The sequence below is a fragment of the Heloderma suspectum genome, chromosome 2, assembly GCF_057233095.1.
Source record: "Heloderma suspectum isolate Gila_16-S chromosome 2, 16-S_ref, whole genome shotgun sequence".
NCBI classification, from domain to species: domain Eukaryota; kingdom Metazoa; phylum Chordata; class Lepidosauria; order Squamata; family Helodermatidae; genus Heloderma; species Heloderma suspectum.
In genome coordinates, this window is record NC_139459.1 from 356,505,744 (window position 1) to 356,527,335 (window position 21,592).

General features: G+C 46.7%; 1 pseudogene; it reads left to right on the forward strand.

Moving 5' to 3' along the window:
* Positions 1-239: 239 nt before the first annotated feature.
* LOC146355532 (vomeronasal type-2 receptor 26-like) lies at positions 240-18,093 on the forward strand (annotated as a pseudogene).
* The last annotated feature ends 3,499 nt before the right edge of the window (positions 18,094-21,592 follow it).

Genomic DNA, 21,592 nt, shown 5'->3' on the forward strand with positions numbered 1-21,592 from the left:
TGTCCTGTAAGTATTAATGTGACCAACTAAGAATTCAGAGTTGCCAGCCGTCCTTTATAGCAGGGTCAGTGCGTCGGGTAAATCTCATCCCTATTGTGCCTTGCTTTGCTTCAGGGAATGTTTTCTCATGGATTGTCAAGTGCTCAGCTTCTGGTCTTTTTTTGCAGTGATGTCATGTTTTTAGTCAAGTATTTTCATTATGCAAGCTACAGCTAGATCAACAGTGCTTCAGGTTAAACATGGAATCTACGAAGAGCAGCGAGGGAGCTAAGTTCACTACTCAGCTTTGCATAATTCAAGACTTTTCCAATGAGAGGTAGCTAACTTTGCTTAACTGCAAAAGTCAGCTGTGACAAAACTTCTGCTGGCTGTCTCTTCACAAGCTGAGTCGCTCTTTAAGTCTTGCCTTCAAGGTGGCTCTCTCTAAGGACTCCTCTCCCAGGTTGCCAGCCTCTTGGAATGTCTCACCTTCTGGCGTCGCATCTCCCTCTTGATCTGATGCCTCACTCTTGGATCTCTCACTCCCAGCTTCTCCTCCTCTTCAAGGTCTTGCATTCTTCTGGGTGGACAGGGCCCTGGTTATAATCCAACTGATTGGTCTGCAGCTGGACATCCCCCTCTCTGTCACTGTCATCTCATCAATCTCTTGCAGCCTTGGCCCCTCACAAACCCCTTCCTCTTCCACCCCATCTGACTTTGAATCAGCCCCTCTGTCTTCTTGCAGTGCATCTCCAGTGGTGCTGGGCCAACCCCTACAAGGACGATGCGGGAATGCTAAGGGACCACTCAGAGCTCTTCTGTCAGGAGCAGCATCAGCAACTACCATCTTTCAGAAGCTGCCACTCCCAGCAGTGGTGCCGTTAGGGCTAGAGCTCAGGGTGAGAGTCCAGGTCGTTGCAGCCCAGGTGCAATGCAGATGAGTACCCAGAGAACAGCACATGATTGGAGCTGTGACCTCAAAAGGCAGGGAATTCCATAGGAAGGGGGCCACCACACTAAAGGCTTTTTTCCTGGTGGACTCTAGTCATGGGTCCATGTGCACATACCAGGGACATGCCCCATGATGACCTCAGTGATCAGGTAGATTGGTAAGGAAGAATGAGCTATCTCAGGTATCCTTGTCCTAAGCTGTTTAGAGCTTTGTACACTAGTACCAAAACCTTAAACCTTGCCTGATAGCAAATAGGTAGCCAGTGCAGTTCCCTCAGCAAAGGAGTTGAATGCAGAAAAGGGGCAGCTCCTGACAACAGTCGAGCTGCTACATTCTGCACAAGCTCTAGCTTCTGGACTGCCCTTAAGGGCAGCCCCACATAGAGCTCATTGCACGATTCTAGTCTTGAGCTTACTAATGCTGGTACCATCATTGCCAAGCTATCCCTGTCCAGGAGAGGCCACAGCTGCTGAACCAGCCAAAGCTGGTGAAAGGCATTCCAAGCTGCTGTGGCCACTTGGGCCTCCAGTGACAATGACAGATCTAGGAGCACCCCCAGACTATGAACCTGATCTTTCAGAGGGAGTGCAACCCCATCCAGAACAGGCAGTGAGCCTATCTCCCAGACTCGGGAACCACTCACTCACAGGGCTTCTCTCTTGCCAGAATTCAGCTTCAGCTTATTGGCACTCTTCCAGCCCATGACTGTGTCTAGGCACTGATCCAGGGCTTGCATAGAGGCTTGGTCTAATATCTCAGGAACGTACAAGGAGATCTAAAGCATGGCCATTGGGATGGGGAGAACAGAAATGGTATCTTTATACTTCACAACTGAAGCAATACACAAGGTCATCTGAAGGGTGGAAGGCCCCTGAGACCATTTGTTCCATGGTCTAGAACCACCCAGCAGCAACACTGTCTAATAGAGCTCCATGGCCCTGGGCCATGGCATGGTCCCCTTGCTGATGCCCCCACCCCAATGTTTCTTCTGGGCAAGGAATCAGAGCAGTGCCAGGCAGCTAGATGTAGCCACCATTTCACTTTCCAAAAGTGCCCTGGAAGTAGTGCCATTTTGGGGGAGTGCGTGTGCGGAATTACAAGGGTGACCAGACACAGAGTGCTGCTCAGAGTGCTGCCAGTGCAGCCAGATCAGATATATGGAGAGCTGATGTATTGTAGTGGAGAAAGTTTAGATTGCTGGGACTAGGAGTGGGGAGACCAGGGTTCAAATGTTCCCACTTTTAAGTAGCACCCACCCAAAACTATCCCTCTTCCTGAAACTCCATCCCACCATCTCAGGAATCTCTTCAGCATATATTTTGGCTGGATCTGCAGTGCAATTATCCTATGCATGCTCACCGAGACATTAATCCCATGTGCCCAGTAAGGCTTACTCCCTAGTCAATGAATTTAGGATCACAGGCCCAGTTCCTTGAAGCTTCTGCATAACCTTTTCCAGCTGCCCTGGGATTGCAAAGGGCTGTGCACTGTGTTATGGCCACGGTGGCTTAGTGGTTAAGACGCTGAACTGCAGACTGGAAGGTCGGCAGGACAGCAATTCGAGACCCGAGTGCTGCGTGATGGAGTGAGCTCCCGTCTTCAGTCCCAGCTTCTGCCAACCTAGCAGTTCGAAAGCAAGAAATTGCAAGTAGATAAATAGGTACCGCTTCGGCGGGAAAGGTGACAGTGTTCCGTGCACCTCGGTGTTCAGTCATGCCGGCCACATGACCACGGAAGCATCTTCGGACAGCGCTGGCTCTTCGGCTTAGAAATGGAGACGAGCACCACACCCTAGAGTCGGACACGACTGGTTGGGGACACCTTTACCTTTTTTTATGCACTTTGTTGCAAGGAGGTCTCCTTTGTGCAAACCCAGTAATGTCGGGATCAACTCTGAGGCTGTCAGCTCTACAGCTGAGTTAGCGGAAGGCTGAAAATAAACAAGACATGAAATTTGTTATATTGCACAATATCCACATATTTTAAAACAGCAATACAAGCTGAGGGGTGCAAAGTGACCCAGAACTGGTCTGGGGCATCTGAGCTTTCACACACTGCCATTATCTCAACAAGAATCACTCCTCTTCTCACTCTGCTATTTGCATTTGGAAGAAAACTTTCATCAGCATCAATTCAATAGGAGTAGAGTTCTAAGAGTAAAATCCATAGTTTCTAAGTTAATATGTAATGTGGACAATTGATATCTTTTCATTGCATAGAGGATGAAAATCTGATGACATCTATTTTGTCGTAGTAAGCAAGGTATAAGCTACTGGTACATCCTTCCCTTCTTGTTTGCCATTCATGAGATCAACCGGAATCCGGTGCTCTTGCCCAATATCACCCTGGGCTACAACGTCTATGAGAACTATTTCAATGCAAGAATGACTTACGAGGCCATGGTAGACATGATGTCTTTCGGGGAGCAGAATATTCCAAACTACAGCTGTGGAAGACAGAATAACCTCTTGGCAGTTTTTCAAGGGGCTGACGCTGAACTCTCCAAGCAGATTTCAACCCTGCTGGACATCTACAAAACCCCACAGGTAGGAAAGGGGATGCAGAAAGAGTATTCTTCCACTTTGCCATCTCTCCAGAGAAGTCCAGTAGGTGGCTTTGGGCTTTGCATCACCAAGCAGGGCTGGAGACAGGCAGTACCAATTTAAAAAGCTGAATATGGATGGAGAGAGGTTTTAGTTTTCCAAGCACACTCCAATGTCTTTTGTCCCTCTGACACCTCTGTATAGGGGAGGTTTGGATGTTTGGAAGAGTACAGAGGGTGCAGATAATTTTCAGTTTTGGAGATTGGGTTGAATCCAGACTAAGGTGCTTCCAAACAGAGGGCTCCTGAGAAAAAGCAGTGGGAAAACATGGGAGGGGTACAAATTGAAGACATCATCCTCTCTAAACCCCATACAAATCCTCATCAGGAAGCACCTTAAATCAGTCACACACAATCCCATAAATTTTCAATTGGACCTGATTTAGACACATGCAGGCTTGATCTGACTTCGTATTCTTAAGGTTTATGTAAAGCACCCTGGAAGCTCTGAAGCTGAAGGGTGGGATATAAGTGATCCAAATATATAAGTAAAAAGAAAGCTGGAATAAGTTTCCAGGAGTAGATACCCCTCTTTCAAATGGCATTCAACTCTCTCTCCCTCCCTCTCTCTCTCTCTCTCTCTCTCTCTCTGGATTATATATAAAATCTCTCATTATTGAACTACCATTGAAACACTTTCTTTTTGTATTAAGGACAAAGAATCTTCTGGCACCTGGAAAAATAAGAGATTGATTATAACATATGCTTTTTTCAACAAAGGTGTCCACTCTTTTTTTTTTCTTTTCTTGTTTTGGTAATGTAAATCCCCCCCCCCCAGTTTTTACATGCAATGTAAAATTGCCCTGGCTTCCCTCCCATCCTAGGACAAAGAATCACTGGTGACCTCTGCCAGAGAAAACAGGGGAAACAACTGCACAGTACACAGTAGAGGAGTCTCCTGACTCCGAGATTCAACTTGGACCCTGATTCGGTGCTCCAGAAATGCCCCAAATCTGCTCAGTACCAAACCTGAGCCGAAATTCAGAAATCCGTGCTACCCTTTGAATATCATGGAAATTGAAAAAAGAAATGAGTATAACTCCCTCACCCCTTTGGCAGAACTGGATGTTTACTTCAGGTGTAGCAGCCACTTAGGAGGGGATTATGCCACCAAATGTCAGGAAAAAACAGTGGCAGGGATTTCTTTCTGAGCTCCCAGGAGACCATGTGACCTTTCCCTCTCCAACAGGCATTCTGGAGGAACTCCTGGCTGGAGAAGAGGCCTCAACTCCTGGAAGTGCAGGGTGTTTGTTTGTTTGTTTGTTTTAAATAAAAATAGAAAGAATAACCCTCAAGCTTCACCTAAACTTAAAAAAAAGGTATGAGGAAACCTTGTCCCCCTCCCCAAAAGGAAAATTCTCTGAGATTCTCCCCCTCCCCACCTGAGAGGCAAAAAGAAGAAAAGAAAAAGCCTCTTCCCAGGGAGAGAAAAAGTTCCCAAAAGAGGGGGCAGGGTTCGGCACAGCATTATATTTGGTGAGGGAGAAACCCATCCCTTTGCATTCCTTGCACTTTCTTTCATTTGTACAAAGTGAGAGGAGTTTCATTTTCATAGAAATCACTCAATCTGTATAACCCATTTTGTTTCCACTTTGAATATTGCTCTTGCTGATCTGCATGAGGAGAAATTGGGTGAATTATTTATCTTATTTCGAATCCTCTGGTGTGACAAAGTATGACTAGAAGTATGATGAAAGTTGAAGGATGTTTTTTTTTTTGCCAGGGGACATGGATAAGACAAAAGGATTAGTCACTAAAATGTGTTTACAACTTACTGAAATAGACACAGATCTGTCAGGTGGATTTAAAATCATCCATGAAGTTGGCATTGGAATAACAATTCAGCAAAATGTAAAGGATAAATCAGGTCTGAAAACCTCCGGTTTGCAGGTCTACTCTCGGGCTGACTTGCTGTGCTGGGAAGAGTGACCACACTGTCTAGCACTGGGCAAGTAGCTTCATGCAGCCCCAGAAGCCATGTGAAGCCAGGGGCTCTGGTAGCCCTGAGAGAAGCAGTTGCTCTTCCTCACACCAGCCAAGTTCCTTTCTTCATAGAATCATAGAAGAGTAGGGTTGGAAGGGGCCTATAAGGCCATCGAGTCCAACCCCCTGCTCAGTGCAGGAATCCAAGTCAGAGCATCCCTGATAGATGGCTGTCCAGCCTCATCTTGAATGCCTCCAGTGTGGGAGAGCCCACCACCTCCCTAGGTAATGAACGTAAGAAGAGCCATGCTGAATCAGACCAAAGGTCCATCTAGTCTGGCATTCTGTTCACACAGTGGCCAACAAGCTGTTGACCAGGAACCCACAAGCAGAACATGAGTGCAACAGTACCCTCCCACCCATGTTCCCCAGCAACTGGTGTACAGAGGCCCTCTGGATCTGGTACTGGAGGTAGCACATACAGAGCAATACTTGTCAAAGTCATTCCTCAGACTAAGGAAAAGGATAAATAAATACAAGTTGTTAGAACCATAAAGAACACTTCAAAGTAGACAATGGATTCTACCTATGTTTTGATAAATGTACTACCCCCTGTCAATAATTAGATTTAAATATGATATTTGTTTCTATTTGTTTATCCTTGTTTTGGAAAAAAAATTAAATTAAAGGAACAGCAAAGGGGCTTCACTAATTTTCATAGTGAAGCCTGTTTGCTGTTGGAAGAAGGGCTATCTCACAGACCCATCTTTGTGATCCCCCAAAGAGCAATGACTGGAGCCCCTATTAAACAGGCCCTAGGATAAGAAGGTGGACCTGTCACTCACTAAACTGCATTCCCTTCTGCACTCATCAGCACTGTAGAGAAACAGAAGCAAAAATAGATACTTGGAGAGGAAGCAGAATGTCTGTGTCGCCAAGCATGACTCAGGAATGCAGCCTCAATCTGGCCTAGGTTCAGTTCTGGTGGCTTGAAAGGAAGTATGATCCACCCTGGGAAGCACCAGAAAAGCTCCCAGGGGGTCTGCTTATTCTTGTGCACTGTGCTTCCTCCAATCCTGTTGCACATCCTCACTGCACACGTGCAGAATATATAGGAGAAGACCTGTACAGGATGCCACTGGGCTGCAAATTTAGAGTAGCTGTGAATACGTCAATTAGAAGTGTGAAGTGAGCATTCCTCCAAGGAGTTATGGATGAATGCCCTTCATTTCTTTGATCTGGACAGTGTATACTTGTGTGCTTAACACAGATATCCAATATGGAAGCACAGGCAGAAATGGGGGGATGGGTTGGGGGTGCTGTGGGGAGAATGGGAATGAGGAAAAGGGCTTTAACATTCAAGATTCATTGAAATTCAGAAAGATCCACGATTTTACAGAAGCTAAGTGGCAGTGGATGGCTGACTATTATTTTCAAATTAACAAACATCTGAGCCTTGTCCTTAAACGCTATATAAAACACCACTGTGTTTCTATCGTCATTAGATCGGTTATGGTTTTGTTAGTCAAGTTCCAGAGCACAGAACAAAGTTCCCATTTCTCTACCGGATGGTCCCAAAACAAGAACCTCCATACCTGGGGATTGTCAAACTGCTCCTGCATTTCAGATGGACCTGGTCTCCTGGCTCCAGAAAATGACAGTGGAGAGAGGTTCCTGAGCACCTTCCCGCTTCTGGTCTCAAAGAATGGGATTTGCGTTGCCTTCTCAGGAAGCCTCCCAGTGCTGTCTCTAAAAAGACTAAACCGGAACTTGCTTTTCAAATTACTGGACACTCAAGTCAATGTAGTTGTTTGTCCAGTAGACTCTCAGATCATGGTAAAAATAGGAGCACTAATGTTTGCAGTTGAAAAAATCAAAAAATCAACTGTGGGGAAAGTTTGGATTGCAACAGCTTTTCAGGACCACACCCTCCGAATTTTATATGACGCATTTGATCTCCAGCACACTCATGTTTCTATCAGTTTTTTAATCAAGGCACCCAGAAGGACACAGCATGACAATAATAACCCATATTTCTTTGCTATTGAGCAGTTTGCGGAGACAGCATTTCATTGTTCACATTCCAGGCATGCGTTGTCTTTAAAAGTCTTGAAAAGATGCAGAGAAAAAGAGAACTGGGAGAACCTGCCCCAGGATGTGATTGAAGGGATCCTGTCTCAAGATGCCTTCAGTATTTACCATTCCATCCAGGCTGTGGCATGGACCTTACATGCTGCATGCTCATCCCAACGGAATCAGATGGGGATGGTGGGAGACAAGATGGGACTTCAGAGGGTACAGTCATGGCAGGTATTCCTTCTCTGTCACAGCTTGTATTTATTCATTTAATGCACTACATTTATAGCCCACCTTTTGAACAGGAGCTGGATTTGTCTTACTGTTGATTGTTTGAAATTGTTTAGATATATGTTGTCTGTGTGTGTGCTGTGTTTTTATATGCTTGTATGTAAACTTAGTATGTATGTAAACAAATGTAATCTTTGAATGATGCATTTTTAGTGGTTTTTAATTTTTGCAAGCTGCCCAGATAGCTTAGGCTATTGAGTGGTATAGAAATGTAATGGATGACATGCAATGAGATGAAAAAAGCTCAAGGTGGTACACTTGGTCCTCCACCGCATTTTTATCTGCGCAACAACCCTGTGAGGCAGGTTAGGAGGAGAGTTGATGATTGTCCCAAGGTCCCCCACTGAGCTCCATGACTGAGAGGGCCTTTGAGCCTACATTGTGGCAGGGATGGGGAAGCAGAGTTGCTGTGGTCTGTCAGGTGCCCCATTCACCAGTCCTCCAGTTTCGAATGTCAGGGCAAAATAGGGATTCTGCTGATGTGCCACCCACCCCACTCCTCAACCATCTGAGAATCTGAGCTATTTGTGCTGTTCCCAGCTGTGGTAGCGCTGTGTCCTGAGCTTATTTTGTTGGGTCAGTTCAACATCCGTGTAGTAGATGTGGTGTTTGGAGTGATACAGGACCAGGAGGGATTCTCTGGACACTGGCTTGCCACTCGTCTCAGGCACAATTCCCCTTCACATTGCAATTGCTGCTCACTCTGCATGAACAAGGAAATTGAGCAAATCGAGCAGGGATCGAATGTGAATTTTGCACAAATTTCCCAGAGGTTCTGCATATTCCCTCCAGAGACAAAAGCGAGGCTGATTCACTCCATGGGGTAAGTTCATGGAAATCCAACAGGGAAAGTTGTGTGCATCGAACACAAGGACATGTCTGCCAATTCACAAACAGTTTTGGCAGACCTGTGTTCACTGTCGCTATTGTGTATGGTTGGAGTTGCAAACAGGCCACGATCGCATGTTTTCTGAGCAAAACTGAAATTCTGCAACATCCTTCCTCAGGACTTCTTGGCCTCCATGTGGGAGTCCCAGTCTCACTCAGGCAGCAGGAGACAGTCTGTTTCTCATTGTTGTATGAGAATGAATGATGGTGATCTGAGGATTGAGGGACAGGATGTCGTCTGTGTGTCATGAAACCATCACTACTTGGTAGTGTTTCAAGACTGGCAAGAGCTGCCTGAATTTGCCTAATAGTGAGACCACCATCCTCTGCTATCAGAAATGCTCTACTCCTGCATCTGGCTTGCCTGGCCACTGGGGGGGGGGTATTGTGGGTGCAGGGGGGTGAGAGGACATGCTTTGCTGCCATTGGTGGACCTTGGTTGTCCCACCAAAGGTGGGTGGGGTTGGAGAGGTGTGTTAGCTCTCCACACCCCTCCCAATCATCTCTTCCTCACGTAGCTTCCTCCAGCCCTCCCTTAGGCAGTGTGGGTTTCAACTGGTTGCCCTTTTGGGGGCCAAATAGGAATTTTTGGCTCACACTCCGATTGGCCTGGGAGGTGTGTCTTTTCACCTACTTCACACTGTTAATGGGGTGGGTGAGTCTTTTAGGTAAATCTGGTCTAATTCATGTTTAAGTTTGGTTCGTATTTACAGATGAGATTAGGGATGGTGGGCATTCAGAGGCACTGTTCTGGTGACAGGTGATGCCTGAGGCCTCGCATTCTGGGTTTTGTGGCACATCAGAGGGATAACGGCTACCTGTGAGGCTGACTCACCCCCGTGTTTTGGGCACAGGAGGGGGTGACAGGGGAAGGCCTGCCTCCCCCATAAGGGGTAGGCCTGAGGGGTGGTAATGCTGACTCGCCACTCCTCAGGCTGTGAATGCTTTCACCCATTTCAGTGCCAGCTAACGGCTGGCACAGTTCAGTACCCATCCTGGGTTTCCCCCTTGCAGATATTCCAATAAATGTGGTCCAATTAGAATCCAAGCACTCGTGTCTGCCTCATTATTACCCAGCTCCACCTGCAATTATCTTTAGGATGCCAGACTAAGCTCATATGACACTGTCACTAGTTCTTCTCCATCACGGTGAATTAGAAAGATGAAAGTCAAGAATAGACCTGAAGTCCAGTATCAATGTGAACAATGAAAAGAAACAATTCTCATAGCAACTGTATGTGTAAGGAGCGGCATGCCCCCCCCGTCCATCAAGTGCACTGTGGCCCCCACCTCATGTGCTCCTGATCCTACTGGATTCGGGTCTGAAGGGGTTTTTTTACTCACTTGAATGTAAGTAGAACTCTCCATGGAATCGGGGACTCTGCATACAGGTTCACATACCAACAGGATTTCCTGTTTCCAAACTGTGTGTGCGTTTTCTATGACATTGCAGTTTCACCCTTTCCTGAGAAACTTCCAGCTCTACAATATTTCTTGGGATGGAACTTCCTTGGATGAAAATGGGGATTTGGCAGCTGACTTCTATATCATGCAACTGGTGGCGTTTCCCAACAGGTCGATTGCTAGAGTGAGAGTTGGGAGCATAGAGAGACAGGCTTCCTCGGAAATAAAGCTCACCATGGATCAGAATGCCATTGTGTGGCCTAGGTGGTTTAGCCAGGTGAGGGGAAGCACTTGTTTCCTTTGATGCCCTTTTACATCTCTTTCCAGGCAATCTAAAACATGTCTTCTCTGAAGTACGTCCCACTGATTTCAATAGGGCTTACCCACTGAATTCAGTGGGGCTTACTCTGAGGTAAATGGGCATGGCTTTGCAGTGCTAAGCTTTATGAATTTATTAGGTATTGCACATAATGATTAAAAGCTGTGATTCCTATCCCATTGATCTCCAATGAAATATCACACTTAACAGAAATAGAAAAGTTTCACATCATTTTAAGGAACCCTCAGAGGCCTGCAGTGAATTTCTTTTACAAATCATCTAGCGTGACGAGGTATGATTGGAAGTGTGCCAAATTTCAAGGAATCGTATTGGGACGTTTGGTTTATACAAAATGATTCATTTCTAACATTTATTAAGACATCATTGAAATATACAGAAGTATGTCAGATGGATTGAAAAAAAAATATATGGGAAAATGATCCTGGCATAACAACACAGCCTAGAAGTATTCTGGGAACATGAAGTTGGAGGCTGAATTTTTAAAAAAATGGTAGGGGTAGAGGGCGTTGCAAGATACTATTAAGATACCTACATTTTATTAAGATAAAATAGACAGAGGTATGTCAGATGGATTGAAAAATAATATGGGAAGGTGATCCTGGGATAACAAGAGAGCCTAGAGACATTCTGGGAACATGAAGCTGGGAGCTGAATTAAAATAAATAAAAATAAAAATGGGTGGGGTAGCGGGCATTATGAGTGCCAAAAGCTTTCTGAAAGCACCCTGGAATCTCTGGGCACCACATTGGATACATTCTGGATGCACATTGGACACACCAGTTGCAATGCACTTTGGTGGCGAAATGGCTCACATGTGCCTAAACATAGATGTGGGTCAGAGAGATGATGTGTCCAGAGCACCAAGAACCATCATTTTGCTGAGTAGATTTCAGTTGCTGCAGTTTGAGGCCAGATGTAAGAGTTGCATATTGGAAAATTGAGGCCTGTTTGTTTGACTGTAGGAATGTACGGGTTTTGCTAAATCCCTTCAGTCTGTGTTTCATAGGTTCTCAGGCATCTTTCACTCCATTGTCCCTGTTCATTAATGGAATCAGATCTTTTTTAGGGGTGTATGAGAATTTCATTCCACTTGCACTGCACTAATGTCAGGTCCAGAGCCCCACAGTTAAGGGGACCCCCAAATCATTGAAGCTTAGAGTTGGAAGGGGCGATTTGGGCCATCAGATTCAACCCCCTGCTCAGTGCAGGAATCCAGTTTAAAGCATCCCTGATGGATGGCTGTCCAATCTCTACTTGAATGTCTCCAGGGACCGATATTGTACAACTGCTCTGACAGTTAGGATGTTTTTCTCAACCAAAATTTCCCTTCCTGTCATTTATGCCAGTTATTTTGTGTCCTGCAGTCTGGGATGAAAGAGAACAGGTTACAGCCCTCTTCTGTGTGTGACAAGCCTTTAGGTACTTGAAAAGTGATATCACATCCTCCCTCAGTCTGTCTTCTCAAGGCTAAACACATGCCTAGTTCCCTCAAACTTCCCTCCCTCATAGATTTTAAGCCCCTCATCATCTTTGTTGCCCTTCCCTAAACTTCTTCCAATTTATCTGAGTCCTTCTTAAAGTGTGGTATCCAGAAGTGGACACAGTAATCCAGGGGAGGTCTGACCAGCACAGAGTAGACTGCAATTATCACTTCCCATGATTTTGAAACTGAACTTCTGTTGATGAAACTAAAATGGTATTTGCATTTTTTGCAGCCATATCACAGTTCCTCAAAAATGTACTTTCAGGATACTATGGAAGAGACACTGAAAGGGTATTATTGATTAAATGGGATTTAACTGGTGTACCAGAATTATGGCATAGGTAGACCTTTTGCCCCTAAGGAAAACTATGGCCTGGAACATCTTGGGAAAGCTTCTTGCAAAGAATTCTTCCTTCCAAGCACCAGCTTGATGCCTACCTCTGCCTTGCTCCATCATCACAAATATAGCCCTCAAAAATAGGTCTGGCAAAACTGGGTGATAAAAACAGGTGTGGGACTCACTAAAGCTTTGCTGTTCTATGCCCACCCCAACTGTATAGGTCATTTCCTCTGATATAGATGAAACCTCCTATCTAACACATTTTTTCTGGATGCTCTTTCTCTTTATGGTTAGACAGTGCCTCTCTCTAGATGTACTAAAAGTTGTCACCCTGGAGACGCCAAGGTAGTTGCGGAAGGAAAGCCAACCTGTTGTTACAATTGTGCCCCATGTACAGAAGGAACCATCTCCACTGAGGAAGGTAGGTGACTCCAGAGCAAAGTGCTCCCCTTGAGGAATAGGACAAACATCCACGGACATGTGTTCTGGGATGTGGTTTTTTTTTTTTAAGCTTTGGGTTCTTTCTGGTTTCCTGTATAGTTAATTGTTAGTATATTCATGAATTAATTTCACAAAGTGAGTTGAAACGAACATCCTGTGGTAATGGAGTTCAGGGAGAAAATTGAGCAGCTGGGGGAGTGTTCACTTTTGCACTTTCTGGCACATGCCCACTGTCCACTCTACACATGAATGGGAGTGAATTTAGAAGCAGTCGTAGGTGCAGTTTGGCCCCAGTAATATGGGGCAGGAGGGTTAATGCTCCTGGCAAGGTAGTAGAACTTGATGAAGCCTGAGGTACTTTTGAAGTATTACAGGGAAGTGGCTACAGTGTGGGACTTTGACTGGGGAGACCAGAGTGACAAGATGGGAGATACTTGGCTCAACGATACTACAAGTGAGAAGTATCTTGGAATTGTGGTAGACCACAAGCTGAATATGAGCCAACAATGTGATGTGGCTGCAAAAAAGGCAAATGCTATTTTTGGCTACATTAATAGAAGTATAGCTTCCAAATCATGTGTAGAACTAGTTTCCCTCTACTCAGTATTGGTTAGGTCTCATCTGGAGTACTGGGTCCAGTTCTCGGTGCCACACTTTAAGAAGGATGCAGACAAACTGGAGAGGGTTCAGAGGAGGGCAACAAAGATGATCAGGGGACTGGAAACAAAGCCCTATGGGGAGAGACTGAAAGAACTGGGCATGTTTAGCCTTGAGAAGAGAAGACTGAGGGGAGAGATGATAGTGCTCCTCAAGTACTTGAAATGTTTTCACAGAGAGGAAGGTCAGGATTGGGGTTGGACGATGGTCTTATGGGCCCCTTCCAACCCTGCTGCACTATGATCTCTTCTGGATCATCCCAGAGTGCAGGACATGGAATAATGGGCTCAAGGTACAGGAAGCCAGATTCAGGCTGATCAACAGGAAAAACCTCCTGATGGTTAGAGCACTACAACAATGGAACCAACCTAGGAAGGTGGTGGGCTCTCCCACCTTGGAGGCATTCAAGATGGGGGTGGACAGCCATCTGTCAGTGATGTTTTGACTTGGACTCCTGCACTGAGCAGAGGATTGGACTTGATGGCCCTTCCAACCCTCCTATTCCATGATTCTATGATTCTAAGCTATAAAATTAACCACTTTGGCTCTCACGCTAAGCTAACACACAGCTTGTGTGGGTAGAATGGGACAACTTTTTTTTTTATCCTGCCCAGAGCTCTGTGGAGGAATGCCAGGATACAAATATAAAATTAATAAGGAATTAAAATATTAAATTAATGAGAACAAAATGTTCATCAACGTCTTGCCCACAGCAACGACACTGCATTCCCAGGACAGATGCAATAGAAATATTTATCTTAACTAATCCACTATTAACCTGTGAATGTAATGCTTTGTTATATGAGTCCAGTCCATTGGATTGTCGTTAGATTCAATATTGTCTGCTTTGACAGTTTCAGGCAAGTGTTGGACTGGGACCTGGGGGATCCGGGTTCTAGTCCCCACTTGGCCACAGAAGCTCTTTGGGTGACTTTGGACCTGTCACAGACTCTCAGCCCAACCTACCTCACAGGGTTGTTGTTGTGAGGATAAAATGGAGCGGAGGAGGTTAATGTATGCTGCCTTGGGTTGCTTAAGGAGAAAAAAGGGTGGGATATAAATCTAATCAATCAATAAAATTAAAAATGGAGATGCTGCATAAGTTTGAACCTGTAAATTTCTGTATACTACACATATCCCAAGAAACTGAACAAACCCTGCTGGATCACACGAGTGAACCATCTAATCCAGTCTCCTGTTCCCAAAGTGGCCATCTGAATACATCTGGAAAGCCCATAGAAAGGATGTGAAGGCCATAGGCCTCTCCTGTGGTTGTTCCTCTCAGCAGATGCTATGCAATGACATGCTGCCTCTGAAACTGAAGGATGTATATAACCATCGTAATTAGGGATGGTGGAGAATTCCGCCATGGATTTCAGTGAGGCCGAATGCACTGGCTTTCGCCCCCCCGAAGCCCATGGCGGAATGGACTCCCACCCCCCACCCCCCCACAGAATCCCCCCCGGGATGAAGCTTACCTGGGGCGGATGTTCCGGTGGCGGCAGCAGCGGTGGCAGTGGCGGCAGCTGGTCTTTCGACCAGCTGCTGTGGCCACTATTTGTGTCTGCTGTTTGCCATGATAGGCTACGTAAGTATTTACATAGCCTATCACGGCAGTAAAAAAAAACAACTGTGTATGCAAATGGCAGCGGCTACGGCGGACGCCATTTGTGTTCCCTTTTTTTCGCAGTTTTAGCCTATGTAAATATTTACATAAGCTATTATGGCGAAAAAAAGGGGACCACAAATAGCGTAGTGGGCGCTATTTGCGTTCCTTTTTTTCCCCACCGTAATAGCTTACTTAAATATTTATGAAGGCTAAAACTGTGGGGAAAAAAGGAACGCAAATGGCGCCCGCTACGCTATTTGCATCCCCCTTTTTTTCACCATAATAGCTTACGTAAATATTTACGTACCATAAAACGGCGAAAAAAAGGGGACCGCAAATAGCATAGTGGGCGCTATTTGCGTTCCTTTTTTTCCCACCGTAATAGCTTACTTAAATATTTATGTAGGCTAAAACTGTGGGGAAAAAAGGAAAGCAAATGGTGCCCGCTACGCTATTTGCATCCCCCCTTTTTTCACCATAATAGCTTACGTAAATATTTATGTACCATAAAATGGCGAAAAAAATAGAATGCAAATGGCGGCTGCCGTAGCCTCCACCATTTGTGTACATGTTTTTTTCTGGAAGGCTGCCCAGCGGCCAGATGACTGGCTGTAGGCGGCCCCGGCCGGTGGCTCTGTGGAATCCCAGCAGAGCGGAGCCAGCCAGATCAGGATTTCGGGGGAAGGTGCGGAGCGCCTCCCCCCCCACGAATCACCCCGTCGAAAAGGTAAGTGACTTTCGTACTTCCCTAATTGTAATTACAGGACACAGATAGAACTACCTTCTGTGAATTTCTCTGACTCTTTTTTGGCCAGAGCCATCACCATATATGTATTTATTTAAAAGTTTCTTGGTCACCTTTCAGGCCAGGAGTCCTCCCAAGGGGGTGTACAACAAGAAAAAATTTAATAAAAGCCAATACCGCATTAAAAACAGTCAACCCACATAATAAAAACAGCAGCACCACCAAACCTAAAAAACAGCAAAGACCAGCATAATACTGGGGAGTGAGTTTTGAAATGACCCTCTTAACATCCCTTTTCCCCATTGGTAATTCATGCCCTCTCCAGCGTCTCTTTCTTTATTATGTTCTTAAGGCATATAAGCTCTCACCCCACAAATACATGTTATAGGGAATAGAATGGACCACAGGCTATAACTGATGTAGGGGTGGACGAAAGTCCCTTACCTGTCGTCGAAGGCCGTTCGTGGTGGGGGGGAGCGCTTCGCTGCTCCCCCCGCGAAGTTCAGGCCGGGGGGGGGAGGCTTCCCTTCTCGCCCGGCCGAAATTCAGGACGGGGGTGAGGCTTCCCGCCTCACCCGGCCGAAATTCAGGCCGGGGAGGAGGCTTCCCGCCTCGCCCGGCCGCGAACGCGAAAGTTTAAAAAAAAACAAAAACGCCCCCTGATAGGCTATGTGACGATTCACGTAGCCTATCACGGCTAGATCTGCAAAGTCAGCCGTGATAGGCTACGTGAATTGTCACGTAGCCTATCACGGGTGACTTTAAAAAAAAAAAAAAAAGCGCGTACGCGAATGGCGGCCCCCATAGGGAGCCGCCATTCGCGTTCCTTATTTGGCTGTAGTCTACGTAAATGTTTACGTATACTACGGCGAAAATAAGGGCAACGCAAATAGCATTGCCCTTATTTTCGCCGTAGTCTACGTAAACATTTACGTAGACTACAGCCACCAAATAAGGAACAGGAATGGCGGCTCCCTATGGGGGCCGCCATTATCCGTACACTCTTTTTTTTTTTTTAAAGTCACCCGTGATAGTCTACGTGACGATTCACGTAGCCTATCACGGCTGACTTTGCAAATGTAGCTGTGATAGGCTACGTGAATCGTCACGTAGCCTATCAGGGGGTGTTCTTTTTTTTTTTTCTTTCATTACAATGGCGGCGGCGGCAGCCGGTCGAAAGACCAGCTGCCGCTCCCACCTCGCTCGAACACCCGCCGAACCGCCGGCCGGACCAGCCACCGGGAGGGACATTCGCAAAAGGTAAGTCCCGTCCCGGGGAGGGTGCGGGGGGCGGGGGGGTGCGGAGGATTTCTCTCCGAAACTTGTTCGGGGGGCCGAACGCGTTGGCGCTCGGCCCCCGAAGTTTCAGGGAGAAATTCTCCACCATCCCTAAACTGATGGAAGGGAAATTCTTGTAATGATGCTGCAGCTGCTCTTGTTCTTTCTTTTCTTTCTTTTTTTCAGATTCTGGTCATTGCAACAAGTGTCCAGACGATCAGCATCCGAACAGGGCCCGGGATCACTGTGTTCCTAAGCGGATCAACTTCCTCTCCTACCAAGAAACTTTGGGGATCACCCTCACTCTCTCTTCCCTAATCTTGTCCCTAACCACTGGCTTTGTTTTAGGAATCTTTATTAAATGCCGGAAAACCCCAGTCGTCAAAGCCAACAACCGTGACCTCACCTACATGCTCCTCATCTCTCTCCTGCTTTCCTTCTTGTCCTCCTTCCTATTCATTGGTCGTCCCCAGAAGGTGACCTGCCTTCTCCAACAAACGGCCTTCAGCATCATCTTCTCAATTGCTGTCTCTTCTTTATTGGCAAAAACAATCACTGTTGTGGTGGCATTTATGGCCACAAAACCAGGGAGCAGGATGAGGAAATGGCTGGGGAAGAGTCTGGCAAACTCCATTGTGATGTCTTGTTCTAGTGTCCAAGTTGGCATGTGCATTGTCTGGCTGGGAATCTCTCCTCCATTTCCGGATATTGACATGCTTTCCCAACCTGGGCAGATCATTCTGCAATGCAATGAAGGCTCTGTCATCATGTTTTATATCACTCTTGGCTACATGGGCTTTCTGGCTGCTGTCTGTTTCACAGTGGCTTTCCTTGCCAGGAAGCTGCCTGGGGCATTCAATGAAGCCAAGTTGATCACCTTCAGTATGTTGGTCTTTTGCAGTGTTTGGGTGTCCTTTGTGCCAGCCTACCTGAGCACCAAAGGGAAATACATGGTAGCTGTGCAGATCTTCTCGATCTGGTCCTCCAGTTTGGGTTTACTGGGTTGCATCTTTATCCCCAAATGCTACATTATCATATTGAAGCCAGGTCTGAATAAAAAAGAGCATCTAACGAAGACACTCTAAAATGGCATCTGATTTTTTTTGGTACATATTTTTTGGACAGCATAGTGGTAGTAAAGCCAATGTATTTCCTTTGGGAGTGATCTATACTGTCCAAATTAGATCTCTTCTTACATGTGTGCACTTTTTTTTTAGGGCCTTCTTTTACATGCTGCAGAAATGGGTTTGGGCCCATTGTAAACATGGTCAAATTGTTTTTGTGAAGATGCCTTGCAAATTCTCAGTGTCATGATTATTTCATTTCCCTTACTGGACCTGTGATCCAATTTTGCAAATATTTGCTCCTCGCCTCTTTAGGGAGCTAATTTATCTATATGTACCAGTTCATCATTACTGCATTAAACTTTCTGCTGTACTGTCTATTGACATTTTCAATTGATTTTCGAGATGGATTATAATGTCTTTTTTGAAATTACATTTGGTCTGGCTTGAGCTTTTGGGATCATTTGTGTTTGTACTGACCCCACTCTGCTCCCAGGTTTAAATGAGTTTAATTATATCTTTATTTGGTGTGTTTTTATTCTAGGGATGGCGGAGAATTTCTCCCTGAAACTTCGGGGGGCCGAGTGCCAATGTGTTTGGCTCCCCGAACAAGTTTCAGGGAGAAATTCTCCACACACCCCCACCCCCCGCACCCCCCCCGGGACGGGACTTACCTTTGCCGAATGTCCCTCCCGGCGACGGGTCCCGGCGGCGGTTCGTCGGGTCTTCGTCAGGGGCGGGGGCAGCAGCCGATCTTTCGACCGGCTGCCTCCGCCGCCATTCCAATAAAAGTAAAAAATAAACAAACACGCCCCCGTGATAGGCTACGTGACGATTAACGTAGCCTATCATGGCTAGATCTGCAAAGTCAGCCGTGATAGGCTACGTAAATCGTCACTTAGCCTATCACGGGTGACTTAAAAAAAAAAAAAAGCACGTGCGCTAATGGCGGCCCCCATAGGGAGCCGCCATTCACGTTCCTTATTTGGTTGCTGTAGTCTACGTAAATGTTTACATAGACTACGGTGAAAATAAGGGCAACGCAAATAGCGGTACCCTTATTTTCACCGTAGTCTACGTAAATCTTTACGTAGACTACAGCAACCAAATAAGGAATGCGAATAGCGGCTCCCTATGGGGGCCGCCATTATCCGTACGCGCTTTTTTTAAAAAAAAAAGTCACCCGTGATAGGCTACATGACGATTGACGTAGCCTATCACGGCTGACTTTGCAGATCTAGCCGTGATAGGCTACGTTAATCGTCACGTAGCCTATCACGGGGGCATTTTTTTTTTCTTTGATTGCAATGGCGGCAGCGGCAGCCGGTCGAAAGATCGGCTGCCGCCCCCACCCAGGACAAACACCCGCCGAACCGCCGGCCAGACCCGCCGCCGGGAGGGACATTCAGCAAAGGTAAGTCCCGTCCCGGGGGGGTGCAGGGGGCAGGGGGTGTGTGGAGAATTTCTCCCCAAAACTTGTTCGGGGGGCAGAACACATTGGCGCTTGGCCCCCCGAAGTTTCAGGGAGACATTCTCCACCATCCTTACCTCCAGTGCCTCAAAGAACTTGGCATTGATGGCTCTGAACTTTGTTCTGGCTTGCATACTGGTTCAGGAGTGGACGGTGTTTGTGAGACCTCTTGTCACTGCATGAAAGATGAGAGATGGCTGTAGGCTGGAGCTAGGGATGCATGAAAGTCACTTACCTTTCTGCGGATTCTGTTGATGGTGGGGGGGAGGCGATCTGGTCCTCTCCCCCGGAATCCTGCCCGGCCGGCTGTGCTCCACGGCGGCTCTGCGGAGCAGCCGGCCAGGCCCAGGCCAGGGCCATCTGCAGCCAGATTTCCGGCCGTGGAGGGCTCTGGGTAAAAAAAAATAAAAAATAAAAATGCGTACACAAATGGCAGCAGCTACGGCTGCCACCATTTCCATTCCTTATTTTTCGCCGTCTTAGTCTACGTAAATATTTATGTAGACGATTATGGCGAAAATAAAGGGGAATGCAAATAGCGTAGTGGGCACTATTTGCATCCTTTTTTGATTCGCCATTTTAGCCTATGTAAATATTTTCGTAGACTAAGACGGCAAAAAATAAGGAACGCAAATGGCGGCGGCCGTAGCCGCCGCCATTTGCATACGCATTGTTGTTGTTGTTTTTTAACCGGGATGTGATAGGCTACATAAGTCTTTACGTAGCCTATCACATCTCTGTAAAAAACAACAACAACAACAACCAACGACCAGACTGCAAATGGTGGCGGCGGCAGCCAGTCGGAAGACCAGCTGCCACCAAAGCCGCTGCCAGAGCCGCCGCTGCCCAGAACATCCGCCCCAGGTAAGTCTCATCCCAGGAGGGATCTGCGGGGTGGCGGGGGGGTGGCAGGCCATTCCGCCACAGATTTTGGGGGGCTGAATGCACTGGCATTCGGCCTCATCGAGATCCGTGGCGGAATTCTCTGACATCCCTAGCTGGAGCTTCCCATGATCCCCTCCGCTATGCAGCTTTGAAGTAGAAGCTCCAAGAGCAGATCCACTTCTCCATCCTGCCAATATGCAAGCCTTCTGGAAGCCATGTTTTTCAGGGAGGTCCAAAGCACCATAGAGGCTAAAATAGTATTTCAGAAAGGACAGCGCCACCTACAGAGGAGGCTTCATTTAGCCAGGTCTTAAGACATGAGCAGAACGAGTGTTGAATCAGGGACCAAGTGTGTTTTTAAACAAACTTTAGTACTAAATGATCACAGTGGAAGTATAACAAAGTATGTGCTGAAACTGCAGGTTATAAACCGACACACAAACGCCACAATGACAGCACAGCGCAAGCAATGTGAGATACCAGCCAGCCGCCTTTCATTTATCGCCCCCTTCGCCCGGTTCTCCCCAAGGAAAGCAGCAATGGCACCACGAGCAGCCTTGCCTTGATCCAAGTGTACCTTGCCATCATTTGTGTAAGGGAGACCCAATGGTCAAGATTCTCTTGGCCCCCTCTTTCCTCAAGCACTCACAACTGCACAAGGGGAGAGCTTCAGTCTCACACCTTTAATTCATTATTCACAGGTTGATTACAGATGCAAATCCCCAAAGACTCTCTGGCAACAAAGGAATGCCTCCTGGGGATTCAAATGGGTTCATTGGAAGTTGCCCGCCATTTGAAAGGGTGGCTGCCTGGCTAGGCTAACTTAGGAAGGGAGGTCCTGCCCCTCACGGCTGCTTCCCTGCATAGCCTCTCACGCATTGCTACCTGGGTCGACCCTCTGAGCTCTGCCTCCAACGCTTCCCTCTCAGCTCTGCATTGCCGCCTCATGTCTCTTAGGTCACAGTCCTCAAGCCCCTCCTCCTCCTGCTTGCTGCTTCTCACAGAGGGGGGTGAGGGGGAAGCTTCATGCCCTGCCATCTGGGAGTTGGGAACTTGAGAAGCACGCCTACCCATATCTGAACTGGCTTGTGAAAAAGCCTCCCCCAGGTCTGGCTGCTCCTCTTCTGAATCTGAGCTGCTAACTATCTCCCTGTGCCCAGAATC